Here is a 24991-nt window from a genome sequence, read left to right as displayed (position 1 = left end):
ACCGTGAAAAAATCACAGCAATCTGATGGTCCTAAATATCTATGATTGGACACATCTTCACCGAATGATCTTGCTGTCCATTTTTGCATGCCACTAACTATATGGTTTGTATCATTGGCCACTAACTATATGGTTTGTATCACTAATCATAATGATTTTTTAAGGCATCTTATGAGAGTGGATTGGATCTAGTAGACAGCCTAGATAGATCATGTGTATGGTGAGGACTCCATATGCAACTAGATGCATGGAAAGGTTTCAATACTGTTAATGAATCTTGGACATCCAATTGGTGGACCCATGTTGGATATTTGCCTGTTATTTTGTTCTTTTGTTGCCTGTACAAACATGATCTTGAATATTTTGTTATTTTGTCACATGCTTAAATTTTTTGTTGTCCGATCATGTCGATGATGGAATATGTGTTATTATTTGTTTATTGATGATCACATGTTCGATGAAATGCCTAAGTGATGCTGTTATGATACTCTGATTGCTCGTTTATAAAATAAATGTGAATCTAAAATAAGTCACATGTGTATTTTTATCTAGTTAACACCTGAGAACTCGAGATCAGAGTCTATAAACTCGGGTGGCGATTTTCGAGGCATTATATCAAAGAAGACTTAGATCTAAGGCCGTGCTATCTATGCCACATATGTCGAATCACTGATGAATACTTCTGTAAGTTTTTTATTATTTTATATTTTAATTAATGCTATTGAGTTCCTTCTACTCTCACATTGCATTAATCGAATTACCTCTACTATCACGATAAGAAAAATTTATTTTAGCCAAAAGTAAAAAATAACTCATTAGAAGGACGAACCCCCCTTTCCAAATCGTCTGGTTTCATTTATGATGGGTTAAATAGATGGTTGAACTGCTTCAGTTCTCAGTCATAGACGACTGCTCACAATCTCTATATCTATCTCGATGCTTAGAGTAATAGGCATTTGGTTCATATTAAGTTGTAAAATGTTCTAGCATGCCTAATACCATACACACGTACCAACGAATAAATTTTGAGCCAAGCATATGCAATTAGTTTTTTTTTTTCCCCTTTTGTACATATCCTTAATGTAATATGTAAGATGAATAGATATCTTACAAATTTACTTAACAAAGTAGACATGAATGTATAACCGTCAAATCATGGATTGAGTGTCCCTCATTGGGAGGAAGATCTATTTATCAATGAAACTTTATAATATCAATGCGCATGGGATCATAATTACCCATGCATGCATGCATCCATGCATGACGTGTTTTAATATGCAAACATATATATGCATTTAAGCATCCCATATATGCATGTGGTACCATCAATCTTCAAGCACTAAAAATGTAACATATGCACCAATTGTACATGTGTCAAATGTACACATGCACATGCACATGTGTAAATGTGCTACCAATCAATCTTTAATTTCCTTACACGTGCCATAATCTATCATGTCCATGATCCAAGGTTTTTGACAAACATGGAAAATAACAACTAGCCAAAAACAACTTATCAATGGCCTATTAGCAATGACAACTATGTATTTGCAACCAATCAATACGAGAAGAATTAAGTGCACCACTCCATTTCTCTATTTCTCATTTTCATAAATTTATCATCGTTGACCATTTGGTGGCCACCAAAGCCCTCCAAGCCCTTGGAATATGAAAAAAAATAAAAAATAATAATACTTTGATTAAATAACATAGTTGATAGTCTAGCACTACAAAATTGTATAAGTGGAACACTAAGAGGTCAAAATAAACCATTAAATCATAGCCCTTAATTCAAATAGATATAATCTCTTATTTACCTATTTGGTGGATATCTAGTGGATGAGCCAAATGAAAATTACCATGGTCGAAATTCAATAAATAAAAACTTATTAATCATAAAATCTAGTCTATCCATCATGAATTTTACAATTTGTATGTTTAATTCAACTTAATATACAACACTGTGTAATGCCCCAAAAATCGGCACCCGAGTACATAGACTCCGGTCCCAAGTTTCCACGAGTTAACTTAATAAAATGCACATGTGTCCTCATTTAGATTCAAATTTATTTCACACATAGATAATCAGAGTTGCGCAATTTAACTTAACAGAACCAAAGCGAGGCGGAGATAACAAAAATCAATAAATATATGGTTAAGAGTCAAAATACAGTTCCGATGGTGATGATCGCCTAAAATGGAGATCATACAAGTTACATTGAACATACAATAAAATTTACACATAAAGCATGACTTTAACATATACATGCACAAAATTAAGTAAATGAAAGGACTTCCAGCTTCGTCCGACGCTCTCAAGGCATCACAACGAAAATGTAAGCCGATCCAAGCCTATTTGCCGGAGGCCTCGCTAGTATCTGCATCAATAATATTGTCTGGTTAGTGTTTTAAGACACCGTCCTAGGTGGGAGTGAGTAGCTAACTCAGTGGTTCCATTAGTTCCAAGTTACATATGTTATCAACCCAATCAGCGCAGGTAATGATAAAACAAGAAAACAAACATTTCCTAAATACTCTTGTTAAATACGCATATGAAGATATGACATGATGTATGCTCTCACCTCGACACTCGATCAACACACGACTCCAACCACCTGGTTCGTAAATGACAATACTTCCTCAACACGCAACTTCAACGCCTGTTTTGCCACATTCTAAACTAAAGCGATGCGATAAGTGATCATATTAGCCAAGTAATTATTAAGTTTAATTCATCCAACATATTGGCAAAGCTAGGATACCGACGTTATATCACGAGTCCTTATCCGGATCACAAGGCTCGTTGTCGTCCGTAGCAACTCCTTACCAGTGTCCCTTGATCCAAATTTAGGTGTCACCCATTTATCTCACAAATCAACAATTCCAAAGGTACGGTATGATACATAAATATATGAGGATCAACCTGGTATGGGTCGTCACCCAAACTAAGTATGATCACTCGGTACTGCTGGCCAACATGCTACCCCGACTGACGGGAGCACTATTTTCGAAAGGAGTCTAGATTAAACGGCTCACCCCAACTTACGCTCGGACCACAGCCTAGATGAACAGTAGCCGGGGTGTTACAAAGGTGTGGGCTTATCACATAAAACTAAATCATTACAAGGAAAATGGCTTGTCACCCAATTCCATCCACGCCCAGGTCGTTCAAACGGTACTCTGGTATGGAATCATCGGCCGGGTAATTTGACGGGGGCCATTTGAACAATGATTTATCACCTCCATCAGTGCTCACTGGTCACTATGGGGAGGCTCATCACCCCAGCATAGGCTGACAGCTCGAACACGGTGTCCCATACCACCATGCCCTGCTATGAGCCTTAATTGCTCACTGGTCACTACGGGGAAGCTCATCACCCCAGCGTAGGCCAATAGGTCGGACACGGTATCCCATACCACCATACCCAGCTCATGAGTCTTAGTGAGATCGTATCACACTAACGGTTATGAATGGACACATCCACTAGGAATGAGGTATTATAGATTCCATTTAGTCGTGTCATACATTGCGAACATATATGATCAGTCAGCTAATGGGCTAGTTTAATTGACCTGAGAGAACAAGGATGCAACCGGCATTAGGTGCAAGTATCCCGTGTAGTCCAACTAATGTCAGTCATCTGTGTTCAACTCGGATCGATCGAACAAGCCTAGGGTGGCCACCTTAACTTGGGTTACCCCTCGGTTTGGGTGATTTACTAATTAACCCAATATTCTAAGTAATTCTAAACATCGCTAAAAGTTAATATTCATCAAGAAATCACATTAAGATTTCATATGAAAACTAAATTTAACAACATAACTACCCATGTATTTCATCGAACATGTAAGCATCAATAACATAACATCATCACTTAGGCATTTCATCAAACGTGTGAGCATTAATAAAAAATCAAACATTCACCTAGGCATTCCATCAAACACGTGAGCATCAACAAAATAACACATTCATTCACTTAGGCATTCCATCAAACAAATGGGCATTCATAACCAAGTAATAACATGTGTTGTGATCAAATTAATGTGTGAACATGTTAGTATACACCAACCTATTTACAAACAACAAAATCATTAATTAAGACCCTCAAGGGTCTATAAATGGAAACGTAAAAATAATGGTCCGCACCTTTAAGAAGGAATCTTCGATTTTGAGCTCATAGGGTTATGGTTTGGGAAAAATCACAAATTTGTATATACATACTAAGAACTATATGAGGTTCATGCAATTCATCATAGAAAAATATAATTGAAAAGTAAGATTTGTTTCTTACCTCCCAATCGCAAGTGGAGCGGATTCAGCGGAGAAAAACGATCGATGTTAGGGCTTTGATTGAAGAAACCAATGAAGGGAAGCACCAAAAACTGCCAACTCCTACTCTCACTCTTCTTCTCTTCTTCTTTCTCTCTCTTTCTGTCCTTTGGAAAATGTAAATTCGTATGGAGAGATGGGGTGTCTAAATGAGGCTCTTATATAGTTCCAAAAGTTATGCCAATGGCCCCAAGGGATAGTTTTTCATTATACTAGCCTTATGGGAGAGTGTTTCTAACCTCTAAGGCCTATTATGGAGTGTACATGTCGAAATACACCGTAGGATAGTTAGCCATAATGATGATCTATATATGGATATGATCGGTTCACCATTTGGATGCGTTGATCGATGAGTATGATCACAAGTCTGTTCAATGGTCACCGATAGTCGATCGGGGCCACAGTTATATGGATGTGTAGGGAAATATCTTTAGTTGGTACCCTGATCAAGGCCGCAACTATATGAATTTTAGTAAGTCTTTATTTAGTTGTAATTTTCTTGACTAATTAATGATAAGTCGGCTAGATTTAAGCTCTGTGTGAACAAATCATGTCGCTTAACTGATGTTTAAGTAATCAGCTGGATTCGTTGGCTTCCTATGGTTGATTAATCGGATTTGTGTAATTCTTTACAAGTACCACCCGTGTATAAACTAACATTAAGTGTTAATGGTTAGTAAGTGATAATATAAGTTAATTATATAAAAAAAAATTTAAGGATTTTTGGAAATCCAAAACAGTGAAAATCCAGGACGTTACACACTGTTTGGCTTAAAATTCGATCATTGGTACGTGCATATAATGCCGAGCATGTCAGAGCCTAATACGGCTTAATTTGAACCGAACACCTTTGACCCTAAGCATTAATATAGACAGAGATGTCGTAAGTGGTCATGTATGACCGAGAACTAACCAATTCAACCATTTATTCAGTTATTTGAAAAAAAAACAGGTGATTTACGAAGGGGAGAGTTTGTCCTTTTAATGAGTTCTTGTTGCCTTTCATTCAAAATAATTATTTTTTCACAATGATAGTAGAAATTAATTGATTAACGTAATGTGAGAGAACAATGAATTGAACTGCATTAATAAAAGAAAATAAAAACTTATAAAAAAAATAATCCCTGTTGATCCAACTGCTGTGGCGTAGATGACAAAGTTTTAGAATTAAGGTCTTCTTTGGTCCATTGACTTGGGTGTAGTTGAAGGGAGTTACACAACTAAAATGAAAAAATGAAAAAAAAAAAAAAAAAGTATTCCTTGGTCTAACGACTTTGGCGTAGGTAAACTAAATTACACTATTCCTTAGTTAAAGCCAATTCAGCGTTGCAACATATATGAGTTGATTTAAACTAAGGTAAGCAGCGTTGCACTGTAGATTTATGTTGGGTTTGCAAGGACTTGGAGCTCTTCATTTTTCCTCTCATTTATATAAATTTGAGGTGCTAGTTAAATAGAGATCTTTGTAGCCATTTCTTATGTTTGCTTATGTGGAAATAACCGTATGAGCTCGTAGACAGTTGTGGCTTGTTATGGAATGCCACATATGTTAGTCGTTTGTTGTAGGTTGACCATTAGTTGCATGCATTTCCTACTTGTACTACATGAATGGGAGTACTTCTCATAACACCACATGTTGATGATTGTTATCTCTTTTCTTTCTCAAATGTGTGTAGTGCGCCATGAAACTTGTCTAATATGCTGTTGTTGTTACATTCCTTCATAGCTCCTTAAGCGGTTTCAACATTAAAGACTTCTTCTATGTGATGTTATAGTATTACGCCCATAATTCGAGTATAGAGTGTGCACCCTCAAACTCGAGTTTCGAATTGTAACTCATACACAAAGTGTACTAACTTCATTCCATTATTTGATTATTAAGAGGCAAAAGTAATATTTATTTTTATATTTCTACTAGGTCTATTCACAATCATTCACACAAATGATTTAAGCACCAACATCCGTCCATTCTCATCATATATAAACATTTAATTAGTATAAATTAGAAATCATTCACTAGTCAATATAACTTACCAATGAATACTTGCTATAAACCTATAACAATTCAATTAAATAAAACCAATTAAATACTTAAAAATTCTATAATTTAATACCATCATTCATTATATATGAATCAGATCATCATAATAAAGGAAATTCTAATCAATTAATTAGGAATGGTCCAAATGCAGCCAATTCCTCTCCTGACAAATACGTCCACATTTTACATGTGTCGTGCACCAGTTCAGTCACGAGTTCTTATTCTTGCGCCGACTCATCAGCTAATTGTTTATCTGTACAGTTTTTCGAACAATAAAAAGGTAAGTTGGCCGGGCTTAGTGAAATAACCTAGCATGGTTCATACCGATTGAAATTAAAATATAATAGAAACATAATATGTACAATGATACGGATGAAATGAAGTATGAATGCATCAGATGAGATGATCGTCCATCTGCTTGGGTTAGAGATCGTTAACCCACATTCACCAGTTGGGTAGGCTTCTACCTTTCGGTAGGCCTGGGCATAGCCCGCATCTAGTAACGCTCTACTAGGATTGACATTTCTTATAAGGAAGGCTCCTAGGATCGACCATGCATTATGTAAATGAAATAAATGATAGATGATATATGAATGTATCATTTTCGTAACTATCATATATACTTGTCTTGATAAGTAAATTCAACATAAAATTATAATTTCATGCAATTTGGCAAAGATTATCATATAATTTACCGCATCATACAATATTGTAATAAAACACTCAAATCAGTACATCAATCAATCAAACTATAAAAAATAATTTATTTTAATTCCAATGAATCATAAGATATGTTGGGTTACTCACTTGAGTCTGGTAGTGTAGAATCTATAAGGTAATTAGGTTGGTTTGAATTCATAGATCCTATCAATTATATCAACAATATTTTTATTCATCTAATTTTATTACACGGTGGGGCCCACCTTTGATTAACATCCTAAGTGGCTAATCCCTAAATGATTAAATAATTAAAATTTCAATTATCAAAATATAGAATTTTCTTTTTCTTTTCCTTTTAATATTCTTAAATTGAATGGAAAATGCTTGATAGGGGTGGCCCACCGAATGATTGAATCATCCAAATTCTTGAGATCTTGGCATATTTTGCCTTTACATATTGGATGAATGGTGCAGATCTAACCACACATACACCGATGACCCATCTCGACATTCTATGCCAAGTGATACCAACACTTGCACAGAAATTTAAGTTTTCCATATTAAACACTTCTAGATCTGACTAATGTGGTCCATCCAATAGTCAGATTAATCTGGGAGTTAGGACCCTTATATATTTTGGCCTTATGGATCGTATCATCCGTACATATCTAATTTGATTCGACCAGATGCACACCAATTAATAGCCGTGACGAGAAACTTCGCATAGAATTTTTCATTACCATCATCTTTACATTAGATATACCCACAGATCTATGCAATGAACGGTGTGGACGATCCACATCATTCATTGTGTAAATCGAGTCAAATTACATTAAATGTACAAAAAAAATGATTGAATGGACTATAAACTTACCATATCTAAGCTCTCCAAATTTCTCTAATTTTCTCCATTTCTTAGTTGTCGCAGGGTGCCTTTTTGCTAATTTCTAAGTTGGAGTGGAACTCTTCTTACAACACAAATATCTAAGTTGGAGTGGAACTCTTCTTACAACACAAATATCTAAGTTGGAGTGGAACTCCTCTTACGACACACTCTGTAAAAGGAAAACTTATTTGAGGAATTGAGACTTGAGAGATACATGAAGGGTCAAGGGTATATATAAGGAAGAAAGATTATGAATAGAGATAAGATAATTATAAGATAATGATAAGATAGGATAAGATAGAGATATGATATGATAAGATAGATATAAGATAAGATTAAAAATATATATATATTATTATTATTATTTTATTATTTTATTATTAAATTTGAAATTTTTACAGGTGTTTCATATAGTGCATCGATCGAATCTATCATTAGCCATAATCATATTTTGATCGATATCCATTATTAGCCATGAAACCACCAAGATGAGTAGTTAACCCTGCCACATGAATGTTACACATATCTCATGACATTAGTCAACTATATTACTTATGACTAAAGAGATCTTCTATTGATTTTTTACTGAGATATCATTGCCATATAACATCATATGAATTGTTATATCTAATACAGTTTAATTAAACATAAACAAACATGTATAATTAATTAGAGATACTCAAACATAAGCAAACATGTATAAATCAGAGATAAACAAGCACGTACATAATTTTGGTTCCAACTCATGGCTCAGCGAGTGGTAGACAATGTGTTACTACATTGATGTCAAAGGGTAAGAGTGCACATGTAGGGTATGTTTGATTTTTAATGATACATGTTAATCTTCGTTGATAATGGTTTGAAAATGTGAGAGTAATTTCACCTCAAAAATCGATACAAAAGTGTTGACTTAAATATATGGACCCCACCTAATGTATATGATATATCTGCACTATTCATTTATTTTATTAAAATATTTTAGGGCATGAGCCAAAAATGAGATAGATCCAACACTCAAATGGCTCACACGAATTGCTAGTGGTCTTAATTCGTCCACCATTGAAAGTTATTTTCTTTACTGGGCCCACATTGTGGTTTTTTCATCATCTAACCCATTTATAAGGTCACACAAACACGGATAGGGGAAAAACACAAATATCAACTTGATCCAAAACTTGTAAGGGCCCGAATAAGTTTTTAATGGTAGGCATTTGATTCCCATTATTTCCTATGGTGTGGTCCACTTGGGCTTTGGATCTACCTCATTCTTCTCTCATGCCCTAAATTCAGCTAGTATAACAAATGAGTAGTGTTCATAAGTAACATATATCATAATGGGCTCCATATTGATTTTATAAATTCCTAAATTTAAGTGTTAAAAAAGTAAAATGTCACGTTGGACTTTGAAAAAGATTTGGTAATTACATAGGTAAATAATTATTATCCATTTATATGGTAATTGCAGTTGAGCCGAAAAATCAAACGGGCCGTGGTGTAAGTGTGCATGAAAAAAAAGAAAAAAGAAAAAAAGAAATTGGGCCGAGTATCAACCACCATCACACAAAGTAGTGCCCGGTGACATCCGTATCCAGACTCTCGACCCAATTATCCAAGTCTTACAAACCATTCGTCATTCTCCACGCGCTCTCCACGTGACATACCCGCTCGGGCAACCAGAAGCATGGAAGAAGATAACGAGGCCAATCATAGAAAGTCAAGGAAAGAGCCTCTGAAACTTCCGGTCTTGAATCTGCAGAAGATTCGTTCCGAGAAATACGATCACGTGAATGTCACGCTTCTCTGTCCCATCAACGGTCAGGATCATTCGACAATGTGCCAACAAGATCCCGTCGGTTAAAATTCAACCTTTGTAATAGCTGAAATTCATCAAAATGGTGAAAATTAGATAGCCTAACTCGAACGTTGACGGGAATCTTCCCGGTTATTTGATCTTTGAATTGACCAAAGCATATGAACGAAATTACCATAATGCCCTCCCTCGGCCATCCGAACCAGTCTCTATCCCATCCTACATTTACATGAACTTAGCAATTGTACACGTGGCACTTTCTAAATTAAACCATCCAAATGGCGGGAAAAATCGGATCAGTTGGATGGTCGTGATCGCTGATTGGTGGACACTTGTTCGTTGAATCAAGACCATTGATTTTTTCTTTTAATCATATCAACGGTCAATTAGGTTCCCATTCAATCCGCTAGTTAGAACATCAGTTCAATGTAATTGTTACTTGAGGGCCCATCTAAAGTGGGACCCACACAATTATGGACCGTTTATTTTCGGTGGAAGCAGATTGTGTCCCGCCCCCCCCTGTTGAAGGACTCGGCGTGGACAGGGGCTTTGTGGGACCCACCGTGATGTATGGGTTTTATCCACACCGTCTATTATTTTTTTAGAGCATTTAGATTATGAGCCCAAAAATGAGGCACAAGGGCAAGGATCAAGTGGACCACACTGTGGGGATTGAATGTACACCGTTAAAAAATTCTTGGAAGCCGAAAATGTTTCAATCACTCATTATCACCGCCTGATCGTGTGGTGTGGTCCACTTGATATGAAAAAACGGATGGACGGCGTGGATAAAACCCATACATCACGGTGGGCCCGACAGAGCTCCTTTCCAGGTCGAGTCTGTCTAGTGTGAGAGGATGCAATCCGCTTCCATTTTTAGTTACTTTTCTGCCACGTGTACGGTTATGATTGTATCTGTTTGAGCCATTATACTCTGCCAGCTGGTCATAGATTTTCTCCTGACCACAGCGTCACAATCATTAGAGTATTGTATTGACTAGTCTCATTTTTCGTCCCGACCATTAGACTGTAAAACTTTGATACTCTGGTAGATTGTAATGTATGATACACAGTCACTTGAAATTTGCATTTATGACACACAAAATAGTCAAATTAAACTGTTCAAGTCATAGTTCCTACGTTAGATTGGTCATGAACCACATAATTACAGTTATTTTACGGTCTGACTATCGGATAGATTGGTAGACATGTATTGGACGGTTAAAAATGAAACATTATCAAATGATTCTATTCCCAGGAACAAGTTTCCACCAATCAAAGGTTAAGGATCGTTAAGCCAATCTGATGACCCAGGAGGATGCGGATCTCCTGCTAAAGCCTTTAGCAGGAAGTTCATGCGCCCGGAATTTAGGTTGGGTCACCTTGGTGGTGAGAAATCCGCCTCAGCTATCCTTTTTATGATCTCATTTTAGAAAAGCAGCTAAAAATAAGTTGGATCCAAGACCCAAGTGGGCCATAAGAGAGGGAAAATCAGGAAAGAAGCTTACCATTGGAACCTTTTTGGGATCCATCTTGATGTTTATATACCATCCAAACCATTTATATGGTCATTCCCACGGGGATGAATTGAAAACAAAAAATCTTAGCCTGATTAAAAAACTTACGTGGCCATGCAAATATTTTAGTGATGGCCCCCTTGGGTCTTAGATCCAGCTTGATTTTAGTTGCATGTCCTAAAATGAACTTGCAATGGGTAAACCCTTTGTTGAGAAGTTGGTGCGCAAGGATGCTGGGTGGGGCCAAAGAGATGTTTGTGAGAAATCTATCCTGCCCATCCGTTTTGAGAGAATATTTTAGGACCTGAGAGAAAAAAAAATGAAATGTATCCAACACTCAAGTGAACCACATGAAGGCAAATAGTGGGCGTTCATAAACACTATCAAAGCATTTTTATGGGCAAAATCGTCATTTAGGAATGGTTTAAAACCGTTCCTAAATGAGGCGTCGCAAAAAATAAGGACAGTAGAGAACCATTTTGGGTACCATTTCAAAATTTATATACAGAATTTTAGGAACGGTTTCAAACCGTTCTAGTGCCAACAGTCGGGAACAATCTCTCTTATTTCGGAATGATTTTAAACCAAAAAACCTACTGTAAAAAATAAAATAAAATAAATAAATAAATAAACAAATATATTTAAGCCATATTCATTTAAGAATCAAAAGATAGTAAAAACAACCATGATGTAATTTGAAACATTATTTATCTGACTTGCAAACTTGAAACATTTAGGACGTGAGACAAAAAAAATGAGATGTATCCAACACTCAAGCCACATGAGAGCAAATAGTGGGTGTTCATAAACACTATTAAAGCATTATTATGGCCATAAAAGTTGTGTTAGGCTATATCACTACACCAAAATCGTCATTTAGGAACGGTTTAAAACCGTTCTTAAATGCTTCACGAACAATTTAAAACCATTCCTAAATGAGGCACCGCAGAAAATCAAGAACGGTTCAGAACCGTTTTGGGTACCGTTTCAAAATTTATATACGGAATTTTAGGAACGGTTTTAAACCGTTCTAGTGCCAACAGTCCAGAACCCTATTTCTCTCTTATTTCAGAACGATTTTAAACCAAAAAACCCTGCTGTAAAAAATAAAATTAAATAAATAAATAAATAAACAAATATATTTAAGCCATATTCATTTAAGAATCAAAAGATAGTAAAAACAACCATGATATAATTTGAAATATTATTTGTGACTTACAAACCTGAAACATTATTTTAGGATGTGAGACAAAAAATGAGATGTATCCAAAGTGAGCCACATGAGATCAAACAGTGGGTGTTTATAAACACTATTAAAGCATTATTATGGCCATAAAAGTTGTGCTAGGCTATATCACTACACTAAAAATCGTCATTTAGGAACAGTTTAAAACCGTTCCTAAATGCTTCATGAATGCTTTAAAACCGTTCCTAAATGAGGCGTTGCAAAAAATCAAGAACAGTTCAAAACTGTTTTGGGTACCGTTTCAAAATTTATATATGAAATTTTAGGAACAGTTTTAAACCGTTCTAGTGCCAACAGTCCGGAACAATATTTTTCTTTTATTTCAGAATGATTTTAAACCAAAAAACTTGCTGTGAAAAATAAAATAAAATAAATAAATAAATAAACAAATATATTTATGCCATATTCATTTAAGAATCAAAAGATGGTAAAAACAACTATGATGTAATTTGAAACATTATTTATCTGACTTAAAAAACTGAAACATTATTTTAAGACGTGAGACAAAAAATTGAGATGTATCTAGCACTCAAGTGAGCCACATGAGAGCAAATAGTGGGTGTTCATAAACACTATTAGAGCATTATTATGGCCATAAAAGTTGTGTTAGGCTATATCACTAAACCAAAATTGTCATTTAGGAACGGTTTAAAACCATTCCTAAATGCTTCACAAATGGTTTAAAATCGTTCCTAAATGAGGCATCGCAAAAAATCAAGAACGGTTCGGAACCGGTTTGGGTACCGTTTCAAAATTTATATACGGAATTTTAGGAACAATTTTAAACTGTTCTAGTGCCAATAGTCCGGAACAGTCTCTTATTTCGGAACGATTTCAAACCAAAAAACTTGCTTTAAAAAATAAAATAAAATAAATAATAAAGAAACAAATATATTTAAGCCATATTCATTTAAGAATCAAAAGATAGTAAAAACAACCATGATGTAATTTGAAACATTATTTAAAGACATGAGACAAAAATTAGATGTATCCAACACTCAAGTGAGCCACATGAGAGCAAACAGTGGGTGTTCATAAACACTATTAAAGCATTATTATGGCCATAAAAGTTGTGTTAGGCTATATCATTACACCAAAATCGTCGTTTAGGAACGGTTTAAAACTGTTCCTAAATAAGGCGTAGTAAAAAATCAAGAACGGTTCAGAACCGTTTTGGGTACCATTTCAAAATTTATATACAAAATTTTAGGAACGGTTTTAAACCGTTCTAGTACCAACAGTCCGAAATCATATTTCTCTCTTATTTCGGAACAATTTTAAACCAAAAAACCTGCTGTAAAAAATAAAATTAAATAAATAAATAAAGAAAGAAATATATTTAAGCCATATTCATTTAAGAATCAAAAGACAGTAAAAACAACCATGATGTAATTTGAAACATTATTTGACTAACAAACCTGACAGTAAAAAATAAAATCTACAATGGAAGACTTCAAAATAAAAGGACAATTCAATGAAAGTCCGTCAAGCAGATAAAGAGCAACACAATACGATGGCCTTTTATGTACCTAACTAACAAGCAACAAGTAAAAAATAAGAACAAAAACATGCGAATAGATTGAACAACAACAATCAACTATCAAAACAGTGTGAAAAATATTGTGACATTTGAACATACATATGGGGGACTGTTGTTATTTGACTCACCTGGTTTTTGAATATGCTCGATACACTCCTAACCTGAGGGGAGCTCGTTCTAGACCAAGCGGGGTTACGAGTGGTAAGGGAGACGTAACCAGCTCAATCTAGAGGGATTTTGAGGTTAAGATAGTTTGCCATGTTTATTGTGAAAACCAAACCCAATTGTTGAGCCTATAATACAAAAAACAAACAAAATAAAGCAATGTCTAGCCAAATCATGTGAAGAGGCAATCCAAGGATTTGTGCAAACATACATCTCAAAATAAATAAATAAATAAAATAAAAAATCCTTCGCTACTTAACATAGCTAATTTTAAAGTCATGAAGGATTTGTACAATCTAGAAAAAAAGCCACAGAGCATAATAAAGGAAACTACAATTTCTGGTTTGTAACAAAGCTGAGTAAGATCTAGAATACCCCGGCAAGAAGATTCACAGCTGTTGAGAGCGCTGCTCCAGTGATGGCGCAATGAATAACCTGCTCATGAGAGGTGTCCTCGCAAGTGAGCACCAATGCCACTCTTGTCAACGCCCTGGTCACCACACTATTTTTTCTGCAGGAAATTCACTCCTTTAGTCATTGCATGTAACTTGAAATTGTTGTGATTTGTGGGCCACTGTAAGAAGCCAACACCACTGTAATAAACAAAGGGTGGTCTGCTAACAAGATTTGGGCATGTTCATTGATTTTTGTACTCTGACCCAGCTGATGGATGGTCCTGCCTAACTTCTAAATGGGCCCCACCTTAAGATCATGCCTCCCACATGCATGCATGGGTCCACACATGTAACTAATCGAATCTTTAAGATAAAAGGCGGAGAAATAAAAGCATGTGAAAGTTACCCAATCATGAGCTCCCCAAGCTTCTTGTAAGCAATATGTGATGCCAGAATACAAGCCAATAGCCAATCCTGCACCCAATCCCTAGTTAGAAAACCACAAGAAATTCATAAAGAATCTAATAGCTTCCTGACCTAAGCACAATTGAAAACATGCCGAGTCAACTCAAATTTGTTAAATACATATATGAAATCTTGTACAAACCATTGAATTAGGGATAACAAACTCACCGAGTCTTGGTTGGGCGTGTAAAGAAGCCAGCACATGGAAAAGAATCACAAACAAGTAAAATCTACTTCCCATCCAAGGGGAATTTCATGACCCCTGGGCATACGTGTAAAGGTGCGTGTGTAGTACAGCTGGAGAAATAACTTCCTTTGACAACGGTGAGGAGTTCGTGCCCTAGGTGGTGGCCCTCGATCACAAATATTGTGAAAATCACTGCATAGGGTTTGGAAAAGAAAAAAAAAGAGATTTAAAGTGCTGGAAAATAGCGAGAGAGAGAGAGAGAGACGATGCTCTTTTAGAAACCAAATCAGCCTTTTATTTTAATTACCTTTTTAACCTTTGTTATGTATGGCATAGAACTGTTTCTAAACCAAAAACAGAGTCATTTCTGATCATCGATTTTGGTGGTGTATTTTTTGTTTTTTCACTTCATCCCTTTGGGAATGATCTTGTTAATGGTTTGGATAGTATATAAACATCAAGGTGGATCCCAAGAAGGTTTCGATATTAGGAATTTCTTTCTCCAATTTTTCCTATGGTGTGACCCGTTTGAGTTCTGTACGTATCCGCCTCATTTTCTATCGCACGACCTTTTTTTTGGTCACATGCTCTAAAATGAGCTTGAAAAACGGATGGACAGCGTGGATTTCTCACAAATATCTCAGTGGCCCCCACCCAGAATCATTGCGCAGAAACATGCGAAAGCCTTTCACAGGGGTAGGAAATCCGCGTCCCGTGGATTTCTTGTAAGCATCACGGTGGGCCCACATAGATTCCCACGAACTTGCTGCGATAGGCTTTAGCAGGAAATCCGCGTCCACTATGAAAGGACGGTGTGAAACCGTGGAGATTTCCACGAGACAACGGTTCAGGTGGTCCTGCAAGCACAGTCCCTTTTGAAGATTTAGGGTAATATCATCGGTTCAGGTTCGCTGATCCTTCGTGAGCAGAGGTTGACATGTGTCGACGTAACACATGGACGTGATGTTCAAGCCGTCCAGCAGGTAGATCCCAAATTGTAGACATCCCAGCCCCAAGTAGGCCATATTTCATCTACGCCGTCCATTTGTTTCTAGCGAACCTAATAGACAGCTGGAACATCACAAATTCATCAATAACGTGTCCCTGGGGCTGTCTTGTGCACTCGCGTGGAATGATCACACGGTGATTATCTTATGCCCACTGTACACACGCGGCCTAAAACTAGTGACTGTGATAGTTCACCACCATTTTATAAATGTAGGTGACTCTTCTAGGTGTATCTAGCATATATTTCTAGTAATCCAGACCGTTCAAATCAATGACTGATTGTAGATGAAGCATACACCAAACTTTACAGTGCGAATTGGATAGTAACCATCTGATTTGGCCTTTGTAATTCGGACCACTCACCATTTTAGTTTTAATCAACAAGACTTGAAAATCGATTTCACTATATCATTCAATACCAAAACTGGGTCGTATCCCTGTATCGCCCGTTTACTGCCTGCATCGGGTCCGTTTATAGCCGAAATCAGTTCGTTCTAGGCCATATGTACCGGATTTGGATGATTTAAACCTTGTTAACCATTCATTTCATAGAAATATATTAAATGGTTAGAATTGCTTGATCTTGATCTCTGATTTTAGACACACTTTATCCACATTCTTTCCCACAATTTGGATGGTATGGATAGCCAAACACGCACATAAGTGCGAGATCCGAGGATGAAGGGCCACCATTTCAAACTAATGGTGGACTATCTAATGGGAGTCTAGCCCTGTATTATTTTATTTTATTTTATTTATTTTGTTACGTATCGTAATCCTGTGAATGCGCAACTCATGCAGGGACGTACTGACGATGGAAGTAGCGACTGGCTACCGGACGGTGTTCCGTGGGCCCCACAATGATGTATGCATTTCATCTACGCTGTCCATCCATTTTGGATAAATATTTTAGTCGATGATCCATAAAACGAGGGAGATCCAGATCTCATGTGGACCACAGCACGGGAAAACAGTGGTGATTGAACGGTCAACATTAAAAATTTCCTAGGGCCCACTATAAAGTTTATTTGCCATCTAAACTGTTGATTAGGTCAAAAATACCTGGATGAATGGAAAATAAAAATATCAGATTGATCCAAAACTTTTGTGGCTTCCAAAAAGTTTTTAATAGTGGGCATTCAATCACCACTGTTTCCTGTGGTGTGGTCTACCTTAGATTTTAATCTCCTTAATTTTTGTGTCATGCCCTAAAATGATCTCAAAAAAAAAAAAATGCATGAACGGCTTGGATAAAAGACATACATCATTTTGGGGCCCACAGAGCACCTCAGTAGCAACTCAGTAGGCAAACCGCGTCCGAGAAAAAAACGTAGATACTCTGACAGAGTGTGATGGGTGATACACAGGCGCTTAGAAATTACTTAAAAAGTTGCATAAGCAGCACACAATTAACTCAAATTTAATTATACAAATTATGATTCATACTTTAGATACATCATGAACCAGAAACTACACTTTAGATACATCTGATTATCAGATTGGTAGACATTTATTGGACGGTTGAGAATGAATAACACCCAACGGTCTCATTTGAACAAACAAGTATCTACGGATCAGATGTTAGGACTGAGATCAATCTTATTTTGGAACTGTGATCTAAGTTGTCTGACAGTTTAGTCATTTTAACTTAAGGTATGCTAAGTGTACAAGTTCTGAGTGCCTGCGTATGAGCGTCAAGCACAGCACGAGTATCATATAAACTTGGGTCTGCAGGTTTAGTAAATAGCACGTGGTTCGTACCTTATATATACAAATGCTAGGAACGTTTTCAGACTTCAGAATTTTCTTATTTGCAATCCAAGCGCGTAAGCGTTTTATATTATAGCAATCGGAAGAGAAATATTGCTGAGGTAATCCTCAGCACACTCACCTACGTGGCACACACGTGTATGATCTGATTCACTCATTTTGTGGGGCCTGCCATGAACATATCCCTAACCACAAATGGAGCAGGTCAGGTAATCAGGTTGGCGAGACATGATTAGAGAAAATGGACGGTTAAAAAAAGAGAGCAACATTCCATGTTAAAGGTACGTCTTCAGCCCATCGTGTGTATGGGCCTGTCTGATTTGGACGGGCATGTTCGCATTTGGGGGACGCGGATTTCACGGAAAGCCTTTAGCATGAAGTTCCTGCGCAGTAAAACTAGGTGGGGCCCACCGAAATGTACGTGGGATATCCGCTTTTTGAGATCATTTTAGGACATGAGGCCAAAAATAAGTTGGATCCATTAGTCAAGTGGGCTGGAATCGTGAGGATTTAACATCCACAGTTGAAATATTCATGAGGGCGTTGAAATATTCACGAGGGCACAGAAGTTTTGAATCAGGATAATATTTGTGTTTTCAGTTCATATCAGGAGGAATGGCATTAAAAACAGTATGGATGGCATATAAACATTCCTGCCGACACAAAGAGGTTTCAACGGTAGAAATTTCCCAACCGACCGTTTCCTTTGGTGCGGCTTGCTTGTGTATTTGATCCGGCTAATTTTTAGCTCAGCGTCCTAAAATGATCTAAAAAAACGTAGGCAGGAACTTTACGCAGAAGGCTTTCGCAGGAAATCCTTGTTCGTTTGGGAGTGGCAATGGTCAACAGGCGGTGATCTGTAAGACACGTGATCAAAAGGCCTTTGCCCTGATGCAGGTTAGCCATGTAAAAGAGTTAAAATGATCAAAGGTTAAGATGATCCAATCTACACTAGCAAGACATGCATGGGATATCCAAGCCGTCCATCAGGTAGATCCGACACTGTAGATTTCTTGGCCCCAAGTATGCCAGATTTCATCTACGCCATCCATATTTTAGTGGACCTAACATACGGTTGGGATATCACACTCATGCATCAATCACGTGTGCCTGGGACTGCGCGCCTCGTACACTCGCGTGGGATCAGCGCACGTGGTTATCTAACGACCACTGAACATACGCGGGCTGAATCGTGTGGCAATGATAGTTCACCACCATTTTATAAACGGTGGTGACTCTTCTACCGTGCATATGGCACATTTTTCCATTAATCCAGACCGTCCAAATCAATGATTGATTGTCAACGGAGCATACACCAAGATTTACACTGGGAATTCGTTAATAACCATCTGATTTGGCCTTTAGATTTTGGACCACTCATCATTTTAGTTTTAACCATCGAGATCAAAAAATCAATTTCATCACATCATTCAACACCAAAACTCAGTTTTTTCCCTGTATCGCTCTCTTTCCTGCAGTATCGGCCCATCTGTGGCCGAAATCAGTTCGTACACGGCCATGTGTACCGGATTTGGATGCTTTTAAACCTCGCCAACCATCCATTGATAGAAATCTATGAAGTCGTTGCAATTGCTTGATTCTGTATTTTAGAGACACACTCTATCCACAATCTTCCCCACAATTTGGATGGTATGGATGATGGAGGAACACACACATAAGTGCCAGATATGAGGATGAATGGCCACCATTTCAAACTGATGGTAAAACTCCCTAATACGAGGGTAGAACTATATTTTATATTTTTATTTATTTTGTTACACGTGGTAACCCTGTGAATACGAGCTCATGCTGAGCTATTCTCAGTAATTGTATAAAGACAAAAAGCGGATTGGCTGGTGTGTGGTACACCAGCCAATCCGCTTCCGTATAAATACTCTGACAGAGTGTGATGGTTGATACGCAGGCACGTATAAATTCCTTAGAAATTAGTATTACACAAATAAGTTAATTTAACTATACAAATTATGTTCCCACTTTAGATATATCATAAACAAAAAAAACTACACTTAATTTAAATGCATCTGACCATTGAATTGGTGGCCATTTATTGGATGGTTCATAATAAATTATATCTAATGGTGCTATTTGAACAAACAAGTATGCAAGATCAGATGTTAGGATTGTGCAATCAATCTGATTTTGGAATCTGGAATTAATTTATGCTACGGCTACGAGTTTTGAGTGCCTGCGTATCAAGTTCCATCCACAGCATGAGTATTATATAAAATATGGGAACTGTACTATTTATTATTGTGTCCTAATTTAGTAAATGGCACGTGGGAAGTACCTAACACCAACGTTGGAGTCGTTTTCAGACTGCAGAATTTTCGAATTTGCAATCCAACGCGTGAGCGTTTGATATTATAAACCTCAGGAGAGAAACGCTGAAGTAATCCTCCGTGCACTCACCTATGTGGCACACGTGTAAGATAGGATCCATCATCTGGTGGGGCCTACTATGAACATGTCCCTTCCCCCACAAATGAAGCAGGTCAGCTAACCAGGTTGACCAGTCATGATTGAGGAAAGTGGACAGTTTAAAAAAAAGGAGCAACTCCATGTTCTAGTTACATCTTCGGCCCCACCTCACGGGTAAGCTAGTCTGATTTGGACAGGCACGTTCTCGTTAAGGGGTAGTAATGGTCCACATAATATCATCTCTAAGATACATGATCAAAGACCTAGGATGTGATGTTGAGAGAGGAGAATCTCTTATCGATCCCATGCAACAATATCAAAATCAAAAGAAAATAAAGAAAGAATGTTACAGCTACATAAAATTTACTTGGTTCCATTTCAATATATCTACGGATCACACCAATCAGGTATGTTTAAAATAAAAATAAAAAAAAACAAAAAAAAACATCTTTCAATAAAGTAACAAATCTCTCTCTTACAACATAGTATAGATCACCCCATTTTAACTAGGGTTTATTAAAAACAACATATAAAATTATGAAATTGCCCTCCCAGCAAGGGGGTGTAGCTCCCGACCCCAAGCAAGCACCATGTTGCCCTCATATGACCATACCGAGTAGCTTGACCTGCTATGGTGCTTGTTGAATGAACAATACATTTTTAATGATTAGGATTCATAAAGCCTAACATATAATGTAAACTCGTCCTTGAAAAGAATTAAATGATCAAAGGTTAGAGATGATCCAATTTAAAAATAATTTTTAGCTATCTACCATCTAGGATGGTTTCTAGCATACATCCCACCTAATAAGCCGTTTGAGTCATCAGAACATCAGGCCAAGTTGAATTATTATTTTTAAACTACAAATGTAAAGATTGAATGAAAGTTATTAATAAGTTTCATTAATTAAATTGGCCAATCTTTTTATACAAAAGTAAGCCACCTGAGAATTGGATTACGCCAATGGGCTAGGCCATGTTGAAGTGATAAAGTCCCTTGATATACATTGATACACCACACTTTGACAGCTTAAGCTTTTAGGGTAAATGATTGTTTGACATGGTATTGTAGCAGGAAATCTCGTGTTCAAAAATATTCACTAGAGGTGATTAATGTACACCATGCTTGAGCTGATCTTCTCTAGGTTGAGTCAACCATTGCCTGTACTTCGAGAAAGATATCTCAAATCAAATCCAAATAAACAAATCATCACTTTTTTAAATCAACCAAGGCTATCCAATGAATAGGCCACCTCTTCAATTAACTATAGCCTAATTCAAACCATCCATCCGATGACTTGCTTTATTCCATCAGAAAACTTTTATGTTCAAGGGCAACAAGAAAGTCAATTGATCACCCTATTAGAATCATTTGATACGTGGGATTTTTGGGCCATGATCACCTAATACATGACCCGTGCATGTAGGTGAGAACTCTCTTAGTAAAACTCTATTTTACACATTTTAATAATGAACTTTTTTTGTACGATTGATAAAACATTGAAAACTCCATGTATTATGAAAGAAAGGAAAAAAAGTTGTGTTTTTTGGTCAAACCATATGTTTGATTATTCTATTAGATTCGTTTGACATTTGGAGTTTTTGGGCCATAGCCATCTAATACACTACCCATGATTTCATGATCCATGTAGGTGAAGACTCTGATAGAAAAAGTCTGTTCTCTACCTTGGAAAAAAAAAATAATAATAATAATAAATTCTTGTATAACTGATTAAACGTTGAAAACTCCTAACTGATTAAACGTTGAAAACTCCGTATATTTTGAAAGAAAGGTAGAAAAAGTCATAAGTTTTGGACAAACCAAGTTTGATTATTTTAGTAGAATCATTTGACATGTAGGGTTTTTGGACCATGATCAACAACTCTATTTTTTGTATTTTGAAGAAAAAAAACTTGTATAATTAATTAGACATTGAAATTAAAAAATAAAAAGAAAAAGAAGAAGAAGGAAAACGAGTCGTATTTTGGACAAATCATATTAAACACATTTTATTTTTTTATTTAAAAAAAAAACATATTAAACAAATTTTATTTTATTTTTTAAATAAGGGGAAAAATGTCAGAGAGATCTTAATGGCCTTGGAAGCAATGACTAAGATATAACGAACTATTCACATTCGTGGGCCAGAATTTCAGACAGCTAGAATTGTCTGAGAGGTGTCCCAAATGGGCCATCCCCGCCGGTGGGGTCCACTTCTTAAACTATTCCTGCCACTGTAGAGGTGTGACAAAGTGGAGATTTCCACGAGGCACTGGTTCAGGTGGTCCTGCAAGCACCATCCTTTTTTAGGATTCAGAACAAAACAACGGTTCAGGTTCGCTAATCCCACGTGAGCTCAGGGCGACATGTGACAATGTAACACATGAATGTGATATGCAGGCCGTCCATCAGTTAGTTCCTACGTTGTAGATATCCTGGCCGACAGTAGGCCACATTTCATGTACGCCATCCATGCATTTGTTTCCACTGGACCCAACGGACGGCTGGGATATCACACTCATGCATCAATCACGCGAACCTGGGACTGCTTCGTACCACTGCATGGGATCATCACATTGTATTACGCCCACTGTACGCACGCAGCCTAAATCTGTAACTGTGATAGTTCACCACCATTTTATAAATAGTGGTGACTCTTCTACCTCCCATCTGGCATATTTATCCGTAATTCAGACCGTTCAAATCAATGCCAGATTGTCGATGGAGCACACACCAAGCTTTACACTGCCAATTCGTTAGTAGCCATCTGATTTGGCTTATGGAATTTGGACCATCCACCATTTTAGTTTTAACCATCATAAGTAGAAAATCGATTTCACTGTATCATTCACCACCAAAACTGGGTCGTATCCCTGTATCGTCCGGTTTCCTGCTTGTATAGCCGAAATCAGTTGTACTGGGCCACACCCACTGGATTTTGATGGTGTAAGCCTTGCCAGCCATCCATTTGATAGAAATCCATTAAATAGTTTAGAATTGCTTGATCTGTGATCTTAGAGACAGACTCTATCCACAGTCTTCCCCATAATTTGGATGGTGTGGATAGAGGAATAGCCACCATTTCAAAGTGATGGTAAGCTATCTAATACTAGTCTAAACTTGTATTTTTATTTTATTTTTTCATTTAACTAATTAATTAATTGACAAAAATTTTGTTACACGTAGCCCTGTCGGAGTGTGTGTTTAAAAAAAGAAAAAATGAAAAAAAGAATACGTGGCTCATACAGAGACATTCTCAGTACTCGTATATAGAGAAAAACATAGATACTCTGACAGACTGTGATGGGTGATACGCAGGACTTAGAAATTACCTAGGAATTGCATAAATAGTACACAATTAAGTTAAATTTAACTATGGAAATGATGCCCCACTTGAGATACATGATGAAACAAAAATTACTGTTTAGATACATCTGACTATTGGATTGGTGGACATTGAACGGTTAAGAGTGAATAATATCCAATGGTCATAAGGATCAGAGGTTAGGATTGTGCAATCAACCTGATTTTGGAATTGTGACTTAGTGAAGTGTACAAGTTGTGAGTGGCTGCGTATCAAGTATCATGCACAACATGAGTATCATATAAAGATGAATTGTACTTCTTCCTTGGTGTTTAGATTAGCAAACACACACCCAGACCCAGATCCTCGGTGTTTAGATTAGCAAACACACACCCAGATCCATAGCTCAATTGGCAGACTGAGTGGAGATACCTCGTTACAACACTTGAGGTCTTAGTATCGATCCACAGTGGGGTGGCTAACATGGAGTGCGCGTACTGACATGGTTGTCATTAGCAAGCACCAGCCAATTGGCTTCCGTACATGACGCTGGTGTGAGTGCATGTGTAAATACGTGGCTCATCCCGTGAGATTCTCAATATTTCTATAAATAGAAAAAAAAAATACTCTGACAGAGTGTGATGGTTGATACGCAGGCACGTATAAATTCCTTAGAAATTAGTACTACACAATTAAGTTAAATTTAACTATACAAATTATGTTTCCCACTTTAGATATATCATTAAAAAAAATAAATAACAATAATAAAAACACTTTAAATGCATCTGACCATCGAATTGGTGGCCATTTATTGGATGGTTCAAAATGAATTATACCAATGGTCCTATTTGAACAAACAAGTATGTAAGGATCAGATGTTAGGATTGTGCAATCAATCTGATTTTGGAAACTGGAATTAATCTATGCCATGGCTACAAGTTTTGAGTGCCTGCATATCAAGTTCCATCCACAGCTTGAGTATTATATAAAATATGGGGACTGTACTATTCATTATTGTGTCCTGGTTTAGTAAATGGCACGTCGGATGTACCTAACACGAACGTTGGAAACGTTTTCAGACTGCAGAATTTTCGAATTTGCAATCCAACCCATGAGCGTTTGATACTATAAACCTCTGAAGAGAAATGCTGAAGTAATCCTCGGTGCACTCACCTACATGGCACATGTGTAAGATCCGATCCACTCATCTGGTTGGCCAGACATAAT

The sequence above is a fragment of the Magnolia sinica genome, chromosome 4 (genome assembly GCF_029962835.1).
Source record: "Magnolia sinica isolate HGM2019 chromosome 4, MsV1, whole genome shotgun sequence".
Taxonomy (NCBI): domain Eukaryota; kingdom Viridiplantae; phylum Streptophyta; class Magnoliopsida; order Magnoliales; family Magnoliaceae; genus Magnolia; species Magnolia sinica.
Note: the sequence above shows the minus strand (reverse complement) of the source record.